Genomic DNA, 13887 nt, shown 5'->3' with positions numbered 1-13887 from the left:
TTAAAACACATTGATGTTATGATGATACAAAAGCTAAAAGATATGATAAAATGGCACGAAGATTAAAACATATAATTATGATGATGAAATAAAGTTCATTCATGTTGGTTAAAAATTCAACAAGTCAGTGTTCAAATGACGAAGTAAAAACGAATTTTTAACCAACATGAATGAACTTTATTTCATCATCATAATTATATGTTTTAATCTTCGTGCCATTCTATCATATCTTTTAGCTTTTGTATAATCATAACATCAATGTGTTTTAATTGTCTTGCCATTTTGTCAAATTTTAGCTGAAGATGTTCCATAATCGGAACGAAACATGTACTAGAGATTATATGGTTTATATTATGTAATTAATAAACCTATTATATAGAAATTGATAAGTATTGGAAGGTGGGAACCTACTCATAACTTAACCTTAGTTGTGCTGAGCCAATACGGAATAAATGTGAGATTTATAAGCTGTCACCTGACTTTGTTCGATGGATCTCCATTACTTTTGTTTTGGACTTATTTATTTTCATCTTGTGTTCCTTCCCCAAGACTTTGTCCATGCCATTCAACAATTTCTCCAGATCTTTTATAGGGTCAGATAAAATAACAATATCGTCGGCAAATCTCAGGGTTTTGATTTCCTCTCCTTGAACTTTGATACCCATTTCAAATTCCTCTTTGATTTCCTTTATTGCCTGTTGTATATCATTGAAAAGGCCGTCCGGCTCCATGGCTAAATGGTTAGCGTGCTGGCCTTTGGTCAGAGGGGTCCCGGATTCGATTGCCGGCAGGGTCGGAAATGTTAACCATCATTGGTTAATTTCTCAGGCATGGGGGCTGGGTGTATGTGTCGTATTCATTATAATTTCATTCTAATCGCGACGCGCAGGTCGCCTACGGGAAAGTCAAAAGACCTGCCGCTGGCGAGCCGAATATGTCCTCGGACTCTCCCGGCACTAAAAGCCATACGCCATTTCATTTTATATTGGAAATGACAGGGCACAAACTGCAGCCTTTCCTCACTCCTTTCTTGATTGCTGCCTCTTTTTCAAAGCCCTCGATTCTTATCACTGCAGACTGATTTTTGTATAGATTGTGGATAATTCTCTTTTCTCGGTATATGATCCCGATCACCTTCAGAATCTCAAGTACTTTGGTCCAATCAACATTATCGAATGCCTTTTTCTAGATCTACGAACGCCATGTGTGTGGGCTTGTCTTTCTTAATTCTGTCCTCTAAGATCAGATGGAAAGTCAGGATTACTTCACGTGTTCCCACATTTCTTCTGAAGCCAAATTGATCTTCTTCCAACTCAGTTTCAACTTGTCTTCAAATTCTTCTGTAAATAATGTGTGTTAAAATTTTGCAGGAGTGAGATAATAAACTAATGGTGCGGTAGATTTCACACTTGTCAGCACCTGCTTTCTTGGAAATAGATATAACAACATTCTGCCGAAAATCAGATGGCACTTCTCCTATATGGGATAACCTCGCCATGTTGGTTTCTTCTAAGGCAGTCAGTAATTCTGAGGGTATGTCATCAATTCCCCGTGCCTTGTTCTTACTTGCCGGCCCCGTGGTGTAGGGGTAGCGTGCCTGCCTCTCGCCCGGAGGCCCCAGGTTCGATTCGCGGCCAGGTCTGGGATTTTTCTCTCGACCTGAGGGCTGGTTCGAGGTCCACTCAGGAGCTATCTGACGGTGAGATGGCGGCCCCGGTCTCGAAAGCCAAGAATAACGGCCGAGAGGATGCATCGTGCTGACTACACGGCCCTTCGTAATCTGCAGGCCTTCGGGCTGAGCAGTGGTCGCTGGGCAGGCCAAAGCCCTTTCAAGGGCGTAAGTGCCGTGTGTGGCGGGGGTGTTCTTACTTAGGGCTCTCAAAGCTCTGTCGAATTCTGGCCTCAAAATTGGGTCTCCCAACGTATCAGCATCAACAGCCTCTTCTTGTTCCAGAACACTATCATCTACTTGTTTACCTTGATACAACTGTTGGATATGTTCCTGCCATCTTTCTGACTTGCCTTCTTTGCCTAGAAGTGGTTTTCCATCTGAGCCTTTAATATGCATACAGCTTTCTCCAAAGGTTTCCTTGATTTTCCTGTTTGGATCATCTAACTTTCCTAGGACAATACAACTTACAACATCCTTGCACTTCTCTTTCAGCCATTCTTCCTTAGCTGTCCTGCACTATATATCTACTTCATTCTTTATTCGCCTGTATTTTTTCTGCCCTCCTCAGTTTTTGCATTCTTGTACTTTCGTCGTTCGTCAATCAGGTCTAGTATTTCTTGAGTTATCCATTGTTTCTTTCGTGTTCTTTCCTTTCTTCCTAACATTTCTTCAGCAGACTTACTGATCTCATTCTTCATGACTGTCCATTCTTCCTCTACTGTGTTTCCTTCAGCCGTTTCATTTAGTCCCTGTGTTACATGTATCAAATAATTTATTCTAAGTGATACATGTGCTGCGGGTCAGTATTTATCTGCTCAACATTGTCACATAACGTATTCGAGGCCCAGAGATGATATGCTACATCAGGACTTAAGGATGACTCATGTCCTTTATACTATTAACATATTGATTCCATTTTCAGACAGAAAGCAGAGAGTACTAAAATATAAACTGAATGTACTAATATAAATATTTATTCCTCAACATATTACCAATAAATTCTTCTTAAAATTGATACAAAAAATAATTCTTGCAAAAAAATATTCCACAGTTATTTCCCCTCCAAAATATTTTCATGGCAGTTTGCACAAGATGCATTCATAAAATTATGCCTTTTCCTAGAATATGTCATAGAAACAGCAGGCAATACGTATATGATACTGACATAGAAAATTAAACAATAAATGTACCGAATTTAAGTTTTGTGAAATGGAATGGAACGGTTTCGATTTTTCCATCATGCAGTGAAATTGTTTGTGCATTGCGAGATAGTGAAATCTTTGCACTCTGGAAGCCTACACATTGACCTACTTTTCTGTATTGTACTCATAATTTCTGGAAGATGCAAGGAATGGTTCCTTCTGGATGCAACTTATGGAACTGCAGTTAATATCCTGCGGCGTTTTGGAAATGTACCACCATCATCATCTTCATCATCCTCAGTATCAGTATCCTTTTTCTTCACCATCTCACAAGGCATCATTCAGATAATAAATTAGGTTTTTAGCAATATCTAATTTGAACTAATATTAGGCCTACATTAATATGTCTTTCTTTGCTCAAGAACCCTGTTCAGCTGCTTGGATAGAGACATGCTGAACTGAGATAGCAGAATCAAAGAAATGATCTATGAAGTCAAATGGACTGTCTCACTATTAGCCTATACAAGGCTTTTGATGGGGTACATCATGAGACACTGCTGACACAAATGGGGAATACTGGACTAGACAAAAGAGTGATTGAATGGGTAGCTAAATTTCTAGAAAATTCAACTCAGAGAATTAGAGTAGCTGAAGCGTTATCTGATCTGTAATTGTTAGGGGATGGGGGTTCCGCCAGCTCATTACTTTCTACTTATAAATGTCCCGTATGCACTATTGATGAATGGGATATCTGATAACTGAATTTCTCAGGGGCATCACTTCCTGCAAGTTAGTTACGTCGCTCGCTGCATGTTTCTCTGCGCTACCCGTCAAATGCACCTCGGTTGCCTTAGTATATCTCGTTTTCGAACACTCAGTAGTAGGCTGGTATTTAATACAGTTGCTGTCAACATATCGACAATAGCTAGTGTGTTCAACAACGACGGACAGGCCTACACAGAATATTCATCTATGGAGAATCTAGCCCACATACAAGCAACTTTTTGGTAGATTGAAATATCTCTACGCGTATACAGTGTATACATTAATGATTATTAACCTTTATTCTCTGCATCTTTGAAGTATTTATAATGCACCCTGTTACAGAACGTGTGTAGTATAATGACAGCTATTTGTTTCACATACAAAACACAGCACGTTGTAGCACTTCTTTGTAAACCAATGGTTAGGCATCCCATTCATCACTAGTATATGTCGGGCACTTACAAATAGAAAGTACGGGGCTGGAGAGCCACCTGGTATATACTGTAAATGATACACGTAAAGAAGTGGAATCGCAGGAAGTTTTTATGGTTGACGTTGCACTGTACAAAATAATAAATAAGTTACATATTCGTGAGAGACAGCAAAAAGGAAACCTAAAAAAAGTTGTGGAATGGGCAGTAGACAATGGTACGTAGTAAACGGAGTGAAAACTCAGGTTGAAACTGTCACTTAGAGGAATTGTTCTTTTAATTACTGTGTTGATGAGGTGAAGGAATGTAACTCATGGGGAACACTGTAAGTACCTAGGTGTTAATATAAGGAATGATCTTCGTTGGGGGAAATCATATCGATTGGCTTGTAAATAAATGCTACATATCTCTTTATATTCTATGTTCCAGGTGTATGCATAAGTCTTCTCCGGTTTCATTAAGAGATGGTGCCAGCGAACAGTACGCAGGGTATGAATTTGACACATAGGTCAGTTTGTTCGTCTGATATTAACCTACTAACCCACACAAGGTGAGTCCGACAAACAAACACTGTCTGTGTTGTATCGTTCAGTGATGATGTCGACGTTTGTGCCTGAAAAAGAACATTTGCGGGCATGCATTGCTTTTCTTATTTAATGAAAATGAAAAGGCTGTGGAAGATGATCGTTTGCTGGTGGAAACATACAGTGAACACACTCCATGGATGAGAACTCGTGAGACATGTTCTAATCGGGAAGAAGACCATGCTACGTGTCCGGTGGCACCAGAGTGGTATTGTGTATTATGAACTCCTGAAGCCCGGCGAAACCGTCAATGCACAACGCCACCGCCAACAAGTGATTAATTTAAATCACGCATTGATCGAAAGACGACCGGAATGGGCCAGAAGACATGGCAAAGTGATTTTGTTACACGACAATGCGCCGTCTCACACAGAAAAAACCAGTGAAAATCACCTTGAAATTGCTTGGATGGGACATATTTCCGCACCCACCGTACTGCCCCGACCTGGCGCCAATTTCGAGAAAGTTGGAAAATGGCTCAATGAATGGATTGTCGCAAAAGGCAAGCAGTTGTTCTGGCATGGTGTCCATAACTTACCTGAAAGATGGCAGAAGTGTGTAAAAGCCGATGGCCAATGTTTTGAATAAACGAAAAATAATTTCCCTTGAAGATTGTGTGTTTTCTTTACCACAAAAGCAGTCAAAAACTTATGCTAATATGTGATATTTACGGGTTGGTATAAGGATGTAAAGAAGAGGGCGTATGAGTCACTGGTAATATTCCAGTTAGAGCATATTTCCATTATATGGGAACCTAACTAGGGTTACTTGATTCGAGAACTAGGAATTATCCAAAGGAAAAAAGTTTTTGTTCTAAGTGATTTTCGACAAAGGAGTAGTGTTACGAAAATGTTGTAAACTTTGGGATCGGAAGACTTGGGAGTAAGGTGAAGAGCTGTTCTACTAAGGGGTATATTTCGAGCTGGCTGTGTCTATAAATGGCGTAGACAAATAGTAGACAAATACGCATGGAAAATTAGGAATGAACATAATATGAAGATAAAGTTAAAGTTGGAATTCAAGAGAACCACTTGAGGTTAATATTCGTTTATAGGAAGAGGAATTATTTATTTACCAACGGAGACGTTCGCTAAATTTCCTACTTCTTTAAAAACATGTAAGACAATACTAGGTAAACAGGTGATAGGAGACCTGCCACTTAGGTGACAGCCTTAAATGCAAATCACTGTTTATTTATCCATTTATTTTTGCATTTATTTATTTTATTTTATTTATCTTATTTATTTTATGTATTTTATTAATTTCCTTTTTGAATTTTCGTTTGGGCCTGCTATGTACCACATGGTTTTTATCTCTAGCAGCTTTCTTCTTTGACCAGTACTCCTTCGTTCTTACACTGTGAACGTCTTTCCGCTCCTGAGTCCATTTCACACCTTGTCCAGGACGCATTGTTTTTTCTGTTAGTGACTGGAGAGAGTTTGATGTTCTGATCAACGTTCTGTACGTATTCCTGTCATAGATTTCACTGGGAGCAATGTCCAATTGTTGAAGGTAATTTCTGACAAGTCTTGCCCTCTTGGCACCAGTTGCTTTCCCTCTAGAGATGGTGTGGAAGCTTCTGGACATGACCATAGAAGTTCAATATCCTCTTCCTCACGTTTGTTGTAATGCTCTCTAATTGTTAGTACAGTTCATTGTTGTGCCTGATTCTGTACTTGCCTTCGTCTTTAATAGGGCCCATGATTTTTCTCAGGATCTTCTTTTCCTTTAGCACCAGTTTTCTTAGTTGCCCTTTTCTTACCATGTTTGGGCATTCTGAGGCGTAGAGTACCGGCGGTCTCACTACAAGGGAGTGGGATTTGGATTTGTACATACTCTTACCTTGGTTGTGGGCGCTTTCCATTTTGATTCATCTGCTGTTCATGGCCTGATCTTCATTCTCCTAGGTATTTGAAGGAGTTAGTCCTTTGTACTGCTTTGTCCCATAATGGGATTGATTTGGGTCCATCTCAGAAGTTGGTGATAAACTGTGTTCTTTTATGATCTTCAACCCTACTTTAGCTGCTATGTGGTCGAGAGAGGATAGTTGATGGATAGCTTCCTCCGCACTGGATGCCAGGAGTGAAAGGTCGTCTGCGAAGGCGAAGTTGACTATTGACTTGTCTTTCTTGTAGCCGATTCTCAATCCAAAGTCATCCTTTAGCATTTTCGTCCACTTACGAATAATGTTTTCGAGTAGGCAGTTAAACAGGATTGGAGATAGGTCATCCCCTTGTCTAACACCTGTTCTGATCTCAAAACTCTTCATTTGATTTGCCTTCATAAGATTCAAGGTTTTCTTATCTAGTCCCAGTTCAGCAAGTGTCTCGACGAGTAAATCTCTATCTACTGAATCGTAGGCCTTCTGGAAGTCAACAAGTGTTGCCACATACGGTGAGGCACTTAGGTTTTAGTAGGTGATGATGGTTTTGAGGTTCAGTATCTGTTCGGTGCATGGCCTTGAGTTTCGAAACCCAGCCTTTTACTCTCCGAGTCTAGTTAAGCCTCTACTCTTGAGAGTAATACTTTGGAGAGTATATTTGTACGTCACTGACACAAGGGAAATCCCGCTGTAGTTGTTGATTTCTGATTTGTCGCCTTTCTTGTGTAACGGATGGATGATAGATGAGGTCCCGTCGCTCGATAATGCTTCTGTCACCCAGATATTAAATATGATTTCATGGATACTTTGGATTGACTCCTCATCAGCGTATTTTCAGAGCTCTGCTATGATTACGTCCTCACCGCTGATTTGTTAGATTTTAATTCTGAAATTGATTTCTGGATCTCCTCCTTGGTGGGGAGAAAGTCCGACTTAGTAACATTCTGAGGTTCGAAATGTAGTTTCTTCTTGGGTTCCTTTTTATTTAGAAGGTCGTTGAAATACTCTGATAGAACTGTGGTGCAGTCTTCATTGTTCACTTTCAGCTTTCCGTCAGCTCCCCTAAGGTGAAGTGTTGGGCTGAGTAGGTTGTTATTTGAGATTTAAAAGTTTGGTAGAAGTCTCTAGTGTTGTTTATTTGAAAATCCTCCTCTGCTTGGTCAATGGTATCCTTATTGTACTGCCTCTTTCTGATAATTTTAGTAGCAGTTTTCCTAGCTTCTAAGAAGATTTTATGGTTATCCAGACTTTTGTTGCGATTTCATTTTACCCATGCTTCCTTTCTCTCTTCTATTGCTTTGACACAAGTGGTTGTCTACCATGGATGTTCGTTATTTCTGACCGCCGGGATGGTGGTTGTCGCTGCATCTATTAGTGCCGTCTGTAGTTGGGGCAATCTTTTTTGTTTTGTTTTATCCAGGGTCTCTGTGAAGTTATTGTTGTCTTTCATCTTGGATGGATTGAGCCTTGGAATTCGCGACTTGATGCAGGGATCAAATTGGTTTAGATCAAAGAAAGATAGTGGCCTGAATCAAAGTTTGCACTTCTAAACACTTTGACATTTAGCATTTCCTTGCTGTTCCTTCTGCTGATGGCTACATGGTCCAGTTGGTATTCCCCGAGCATTGGATTAGGGCATCTCCAAGTCATGGCTTTCCTAGTAAGGAGTTTGAAAGCTGTAGTTTTGAGGACTAAGTTGTAATTTCTGCAGAGGTCAATCAGGTTTTCTCCATTCCTGTTGGTACTCTTGTGGGCCTGGTATTCTCCAACTATGTTCTTGAATGTTCTCCCTTTGCCAATTTGGGCGTTACAGCCTCCCACTGAGGAAAAAAGTTTAGGGTAGTTACCCGCAGGTAACAAATTGTTAACTTGAAGGTTGTAAGCCTTAAAGCCCAGGACCGCTTTATTTATTTATTTATTTATTTATTTATTTATTTATTTATTTATTTATTTATTTATTTATTTATTTATTTATTTATTTATTTATTTATTTATTTATTTATTTATTTATTTATTTATTATTTAATGTAGGCAGAGTAAGCCGGGCTATGTGCCTCTCCAGGAGTGGAAAACTCTTTTCTAAATTTTGAACAAACCGACGGTGAATAGAACTCACGTCCTTCTAGATGAGCCAAGCACACCTTCACCACATACAATCAAGCAATCAATACTGATCTGCATTTAGGGCAGTCGCCCAGGTGGCAGATTCCCCATCTGTTGTTTCCCTAGCCTTTTCCTAAATGATTTCATAGAAATTGGAAATTTATTGAACATCTCCCTTGGTAAGTTATTCCAATCCCTAACTCCCCCTCCTATAAATGAATATTTGCCCCAGTTTGTCCTCTTGAATTCCAACTTTATCTTCATACCTACTTTTATAAACGCCACTCAAACTTATTCGTCTACTAATATCATTCCACGCCATCTCTCCGCTGACAGCTCGGAACATACCACTTAGTCGAGCAGCCCGTCTTCTTTCTGCCAATTCTTCCCAGCCCAAACTTTGCAACAGTTTTTGTAACGCTACTCTTTTGACGGAAATTACCCAGAACAAATCGGGCTGCTTTTCTTTGGATTTTTTCCAGTTCTTGAATGAGGTAATCCTGGTGAGGGTCCCATACACTGGAACCATACTCTAGTTGGGGTCTTATATGCCCTCTCCTTTACATCCTCACTACAACCCCTAAATAGCCTCAAAACCATGTGCAGGGATCTGTATCCTTTATCTACAATCACATTTGTGTGATTACCCCAATGAAGATCCTTCCTTATATTAAGACCTAGGTACTTACAATGATCCACAAAAGGAACTTTCACCCCATCGACGCAGTAATTAAAACTCAGAGGACTTTTCCTATTTGTGAAACTCACAACCTGACTTTTAACCCCTTTTATCAACATACCATTGCCTGCTTTCCGTCTCACAATATTATCGAGGAGAGGTTGCAGTTGCTCACAGTCTTGTAACTTATTTATTGCTTTATAGAGAATAACATCATCCACAAGAAGCCTTACCTCTGATTCCACTCTTTACTCATATCATTTATATATATAAGAAAACATAAAAGTCCAATAATACTGCCTTGAGGAATTCCCCTCTTAATTTTTACAGGGTCAGATAAAGCTTCGCCTACTCTAATTCTCTGAGATCTATTTTCTGGAAATATAGCAACCCATTCAGTCACTCTTTTGTCTAGTCCAATTGCACTCATTTTTGCCAGTAGTCTCCCATGATCCACCCTATCAAATGCTTTAGGCATTTCAACCGCGATACAGTCCATTTGACCTCCTGAATCCAATATATCTGCTATATCTTGCTGGAATCCTACAAATTGATCTTCAGTGGAATAACCTTTCCTAAAACCGCATTGCCTTCTGTCGAACCAATTATTATTTCGTAAACATGTCTAATATAATCAGAAAGAATGCCTTCCCAAAGCTTACATCCAACGCACGTCAAACTTACTGGCCTGTAATTTTCAGCTTTATGTCTATCACCCTTTCCTTTATACACAGGGGCTACTATAGCAACTCTCCATTCATCTGGTATAGCTCCTTCGTCCAAACAATAATCAGATAAGTACTTCAGATATGGTACTATATCCCAACCCATTGTCTTTAGTATATTCCCAGAAATCTTATCATTTCTAGCTGCTTTTCTAGTTTTCAAATTTTGTATCTTATTGTAAATGTCATTGTTATCATATGCCAATTTTAATACTTCTTTAGCCTTAGTCTCCTCCTCTATCTGGACGTTATCCTTGTAACCAACAATCTTTACATACTGCTGACTGAATACTTCCGCCTTTTGAAGATCCTCACATACACACTCCCCTTGTTCATTAATTATTCCTGGAATGTCCTTCTTGGAACCTGTTTCTGCCTTAAAATACCTATACATACCCTTCAATTTTTCACAAAAATTTGTATGACTGACAATTATGCTTGCCATCATGTTATCCTTAGCTGCCTTCTTTGCTAGATTCAATTTTCTAGTACGTTCCTTCAATTTCTCCTTACTTCCACAGCCAATTCTAACTGTATTTCTTTCCAGTCTGCACCTCCTTCTTAGTCTCTTTATTTCTCTATTATAGTAAGATGGGTCTTTACCATTCCTTACCACCCTTAAAGGTACAAACCTGTTTTCACATTCCTCAACAATTGCTTTAAACCCATCCCAGAGTCTGTTTACATTTTCATTTACCGTTTTCCACCTATCATAGTTACGTTTCAGAAACTGCCTCATGCCTGCTTTATCAGCCATGTGGTACTGCCTAATAGTCCTACTTTTAGGACCTTCCTTTCTATCACATTTATTTTTAACTACTACAAAACCGCTCCGTGATCACTAATACCATCCATTACTTCGGTTTCTCTATAAAGCTCATCTGGTTTTACCAGCACCACTTCCAGCATATTTTTCCCTCTCGTTGGTTCCATCACTTTCTGAATCAGCTGTCCTTCCCACATTAACTTATTTGCCATTTGTTGGTCATTCTTCCTGTCATTCGCATTTCCTTCCCAATTGGCATCTGGTAAATTCAGATGTACCGCTACAATCACATTCCTTTCCATGTCGTTTCCCACATAGCTGATTATCTTATCAAATAATTCTGAATCCGTGTCAGCGCTACCCTTTCCCGGTCTGTACACTCCAAATATATCAAGTTGCCTATTATCTTTAGAAATGAGCCTTACACCTAGAATTTCTTTAACATTTTCGTAGCTTACAAATTTGTCTTTCACCAGAATGAATACTTCCCCTCCCACCATTCCTATCCTATCTGTACAATACACACTCCAGTTCCGTAAGAAAATTTCTGCATGCATTATATCATTTCTCAGCCATGATTCAACTCCTTCACTTCACTGGTGTCTGGTTGGCCATTTTTGTTCTGTACTTAACATCTCTTCAATACGTACTAAATGTACGTAACACGACCTAATAGGTTGAAAGTCGGTTTCGATTACTTAATTCTATTCCTTTCTTTACAATACTTCTACAGTTCAACACTGACTGCCTTGATTTGGCAGCCTCTATTTCAGCTTAGTATAAGGATTTTAGAAAACATGTAATATGGGTTACGAAAAGTTAGTACATCTATCATAATTAGAATGAGTGTTTTCATCATTTACTGAAAGAGATTTTAAAATATGTTGAAAACTTTTTTTTTGTACGGTTCCTTGGCTGAATGGTGGGCGTACTGACTTTTCGTTCAGAGATCCCCAAGTTCTATTTCTGGCCGGGTCGAGGACTTAAACTGCGTATGGTTAATTTTTTGTGTTTGTCTTAATACACTCCACAGTGACACGAAATAATGAATAAATAGTGAACGAGTTGGCTACGTGGCTTGGGTCAATAGCTGTGACCTTGATTTCGGGAGGTAGGTGGTTCGAACCCCACTATCGGCAGCCGTGAGGATGTTTTTCCGTGGTTTACCATTTCCCATCTCATCATCGCTATAAGACCCGTCTGTGTCGGTGCGACTCGAAACAAATAGCAAAAATTTCATAAATATATCCCTTCACACTTGCTGGAGTTTGGGAGGGTATTCTGGCCATAAAACTGGACCAAATTCACACCCTGTGATGACCCCAATACAATGGAAAAATCCTTGCTGACAACATTTTATTACAATTCAGAACTCCTTAGAATTAAATAGCGTTACAAAACATTAATGATATTGGTCCAACGAAGCTCGCTTCAAGCAAAACATTGTATGCGCGCGCCATTGGTTTTATTAAGTATTGGTGGTTATTCCGTGTGGTCGCCTACTTGTAGTTTGAGTGTAGACACATCAGACGTGAGTGGCACCGTGAAAAAGTATTCACGATGCGTAGTATGAAGCAATGCAAAGAAATTCGTAATTTATTTTCATCCATTATGTAGGCCAATATAAGGCCTTTGACTTTTTTTAGAACCCAGTTACACAAAAGGAACCGATTCATTATTATTATTATTATTATTATTATTATTATTATTATTATTATTAGCCTTTCTCCTTTCTGAATGGTCAGCGTTGAGTCATTCAGTTCAGAGCGTCCTGCGTTCGATTTCCGGCCGGGTTGGTGATTTAGTCATGTTATTGGCTTTACGTCCCACTAACTACACTACACTACGGTTTTCGGGAACACCGAGGTGCCAGAATTTTGTCCCGCAGAAGTTTTTTTACGTGCCAGTAAATCTACCGACACGAGGCTGACGTTTTTGAGCACCTTCAAATGGTTGGTGACTTAACTGAGTCTGGTTGACTCTGTTTGTCCCAAAACACTCCTGTTCATATAGGCTACACACAACACACCGAACTTCTATCCAAAGAAGAAACATGCAATAGTGAATATTTCCCTCCACAGAGGGTTGAATTTACGAAGGGCATCCGATCGTAAAGCTGAGCCAAGTCTTGTGTGACGTAGATAGTATACCAAAGAGTGGGAAAAGCAACAAATAAAGAAAGTTAAAAGTAGTTTAATATGACTTTCGACATCGTGATCATAGCCACGGGACCACCACTTTTTTGTGGAATCAAAACTTGATGGACGAGACTTCCCATTTCTTAAAAAAAGGAAAAAAAATCAAATTTATTGTTTCGAGCTACGGCCCCCTGGGTGAAAAGCCAGGACAATGTCATTTTCGCTATCACGCGCCCTGTACATTGAAGGTATTCTTTATTATTACGGGAGTCTGGCTCCCTAGCTGAGTGGCCAGCGCCGAGGCCTTCGACGTCTCACACAACACACCAAACTACCAACCACCCACCACAGAAACACGCAGTACTGAATACATCCCTCCACGCAGGCTTGTCGTCAGGAAGGACATCTGGCCGTATAATAGGTTCAGAATCCACATGCGCAACCCCACCAGTGAGTAGGAAAATATGTACTTTTATATGTACGAAAATATATACCTTGATATGTTTAGGAAATATTATCTAGGTTTTGTGCTCTCTTAGAAGTAGGTAGATCGATAGGTAAATAAGTAGACATGTATATATGTGGATAGATGGATAGATAGATAGATAGATAGATAGATAGATAGATAGATAGATGGACAGATAGATAGATAACAGCCTTCATTATCCATGATGAAGTTAGGCCTCCTGGCTCTCTCTTAAAGTCACATACACTAAATTAAAATCCACAGCTTTTTTCCAGTCATTCGACAGGATCAGAAGTGGAATGAATGAAGCCCCCATCTAGCGGCGAGGATCGGAACTGTGCCGACTACCGAAGCCTGCCGCATTCCTCTGGGGAAATGATTAATGACCAGCAGATGAAATGAAATGATGTTGGAGAGTGTTGCTGGAATGAAAAGTATGACAGGGTAAACCAGGAGAAAAACCTGTCTCGCCTCCGCCTTCTCCAGCACAAATCTCACATGGAGCGACCAGGATTTGAACCACGGAACCCTGCG

The sequence above is a fragment of the Anabrus simplex genome, chromosome 1 (genome assembly GCF_040414725.1).
Source record: "Anabrus simplex isolate iqAnaSimp1 chromosome 1, ASM4041472v1, whole genome shotgun sequence".
Lineage (NCBI taxonomy): Eukaryota > Metazoa > Arthropoda > Insecta > Orthoptera > Tettigoniidae > Anabrus > Anabrus simplex.
This window is presented reverse-complemented; position numbering follows the sequence as displayed.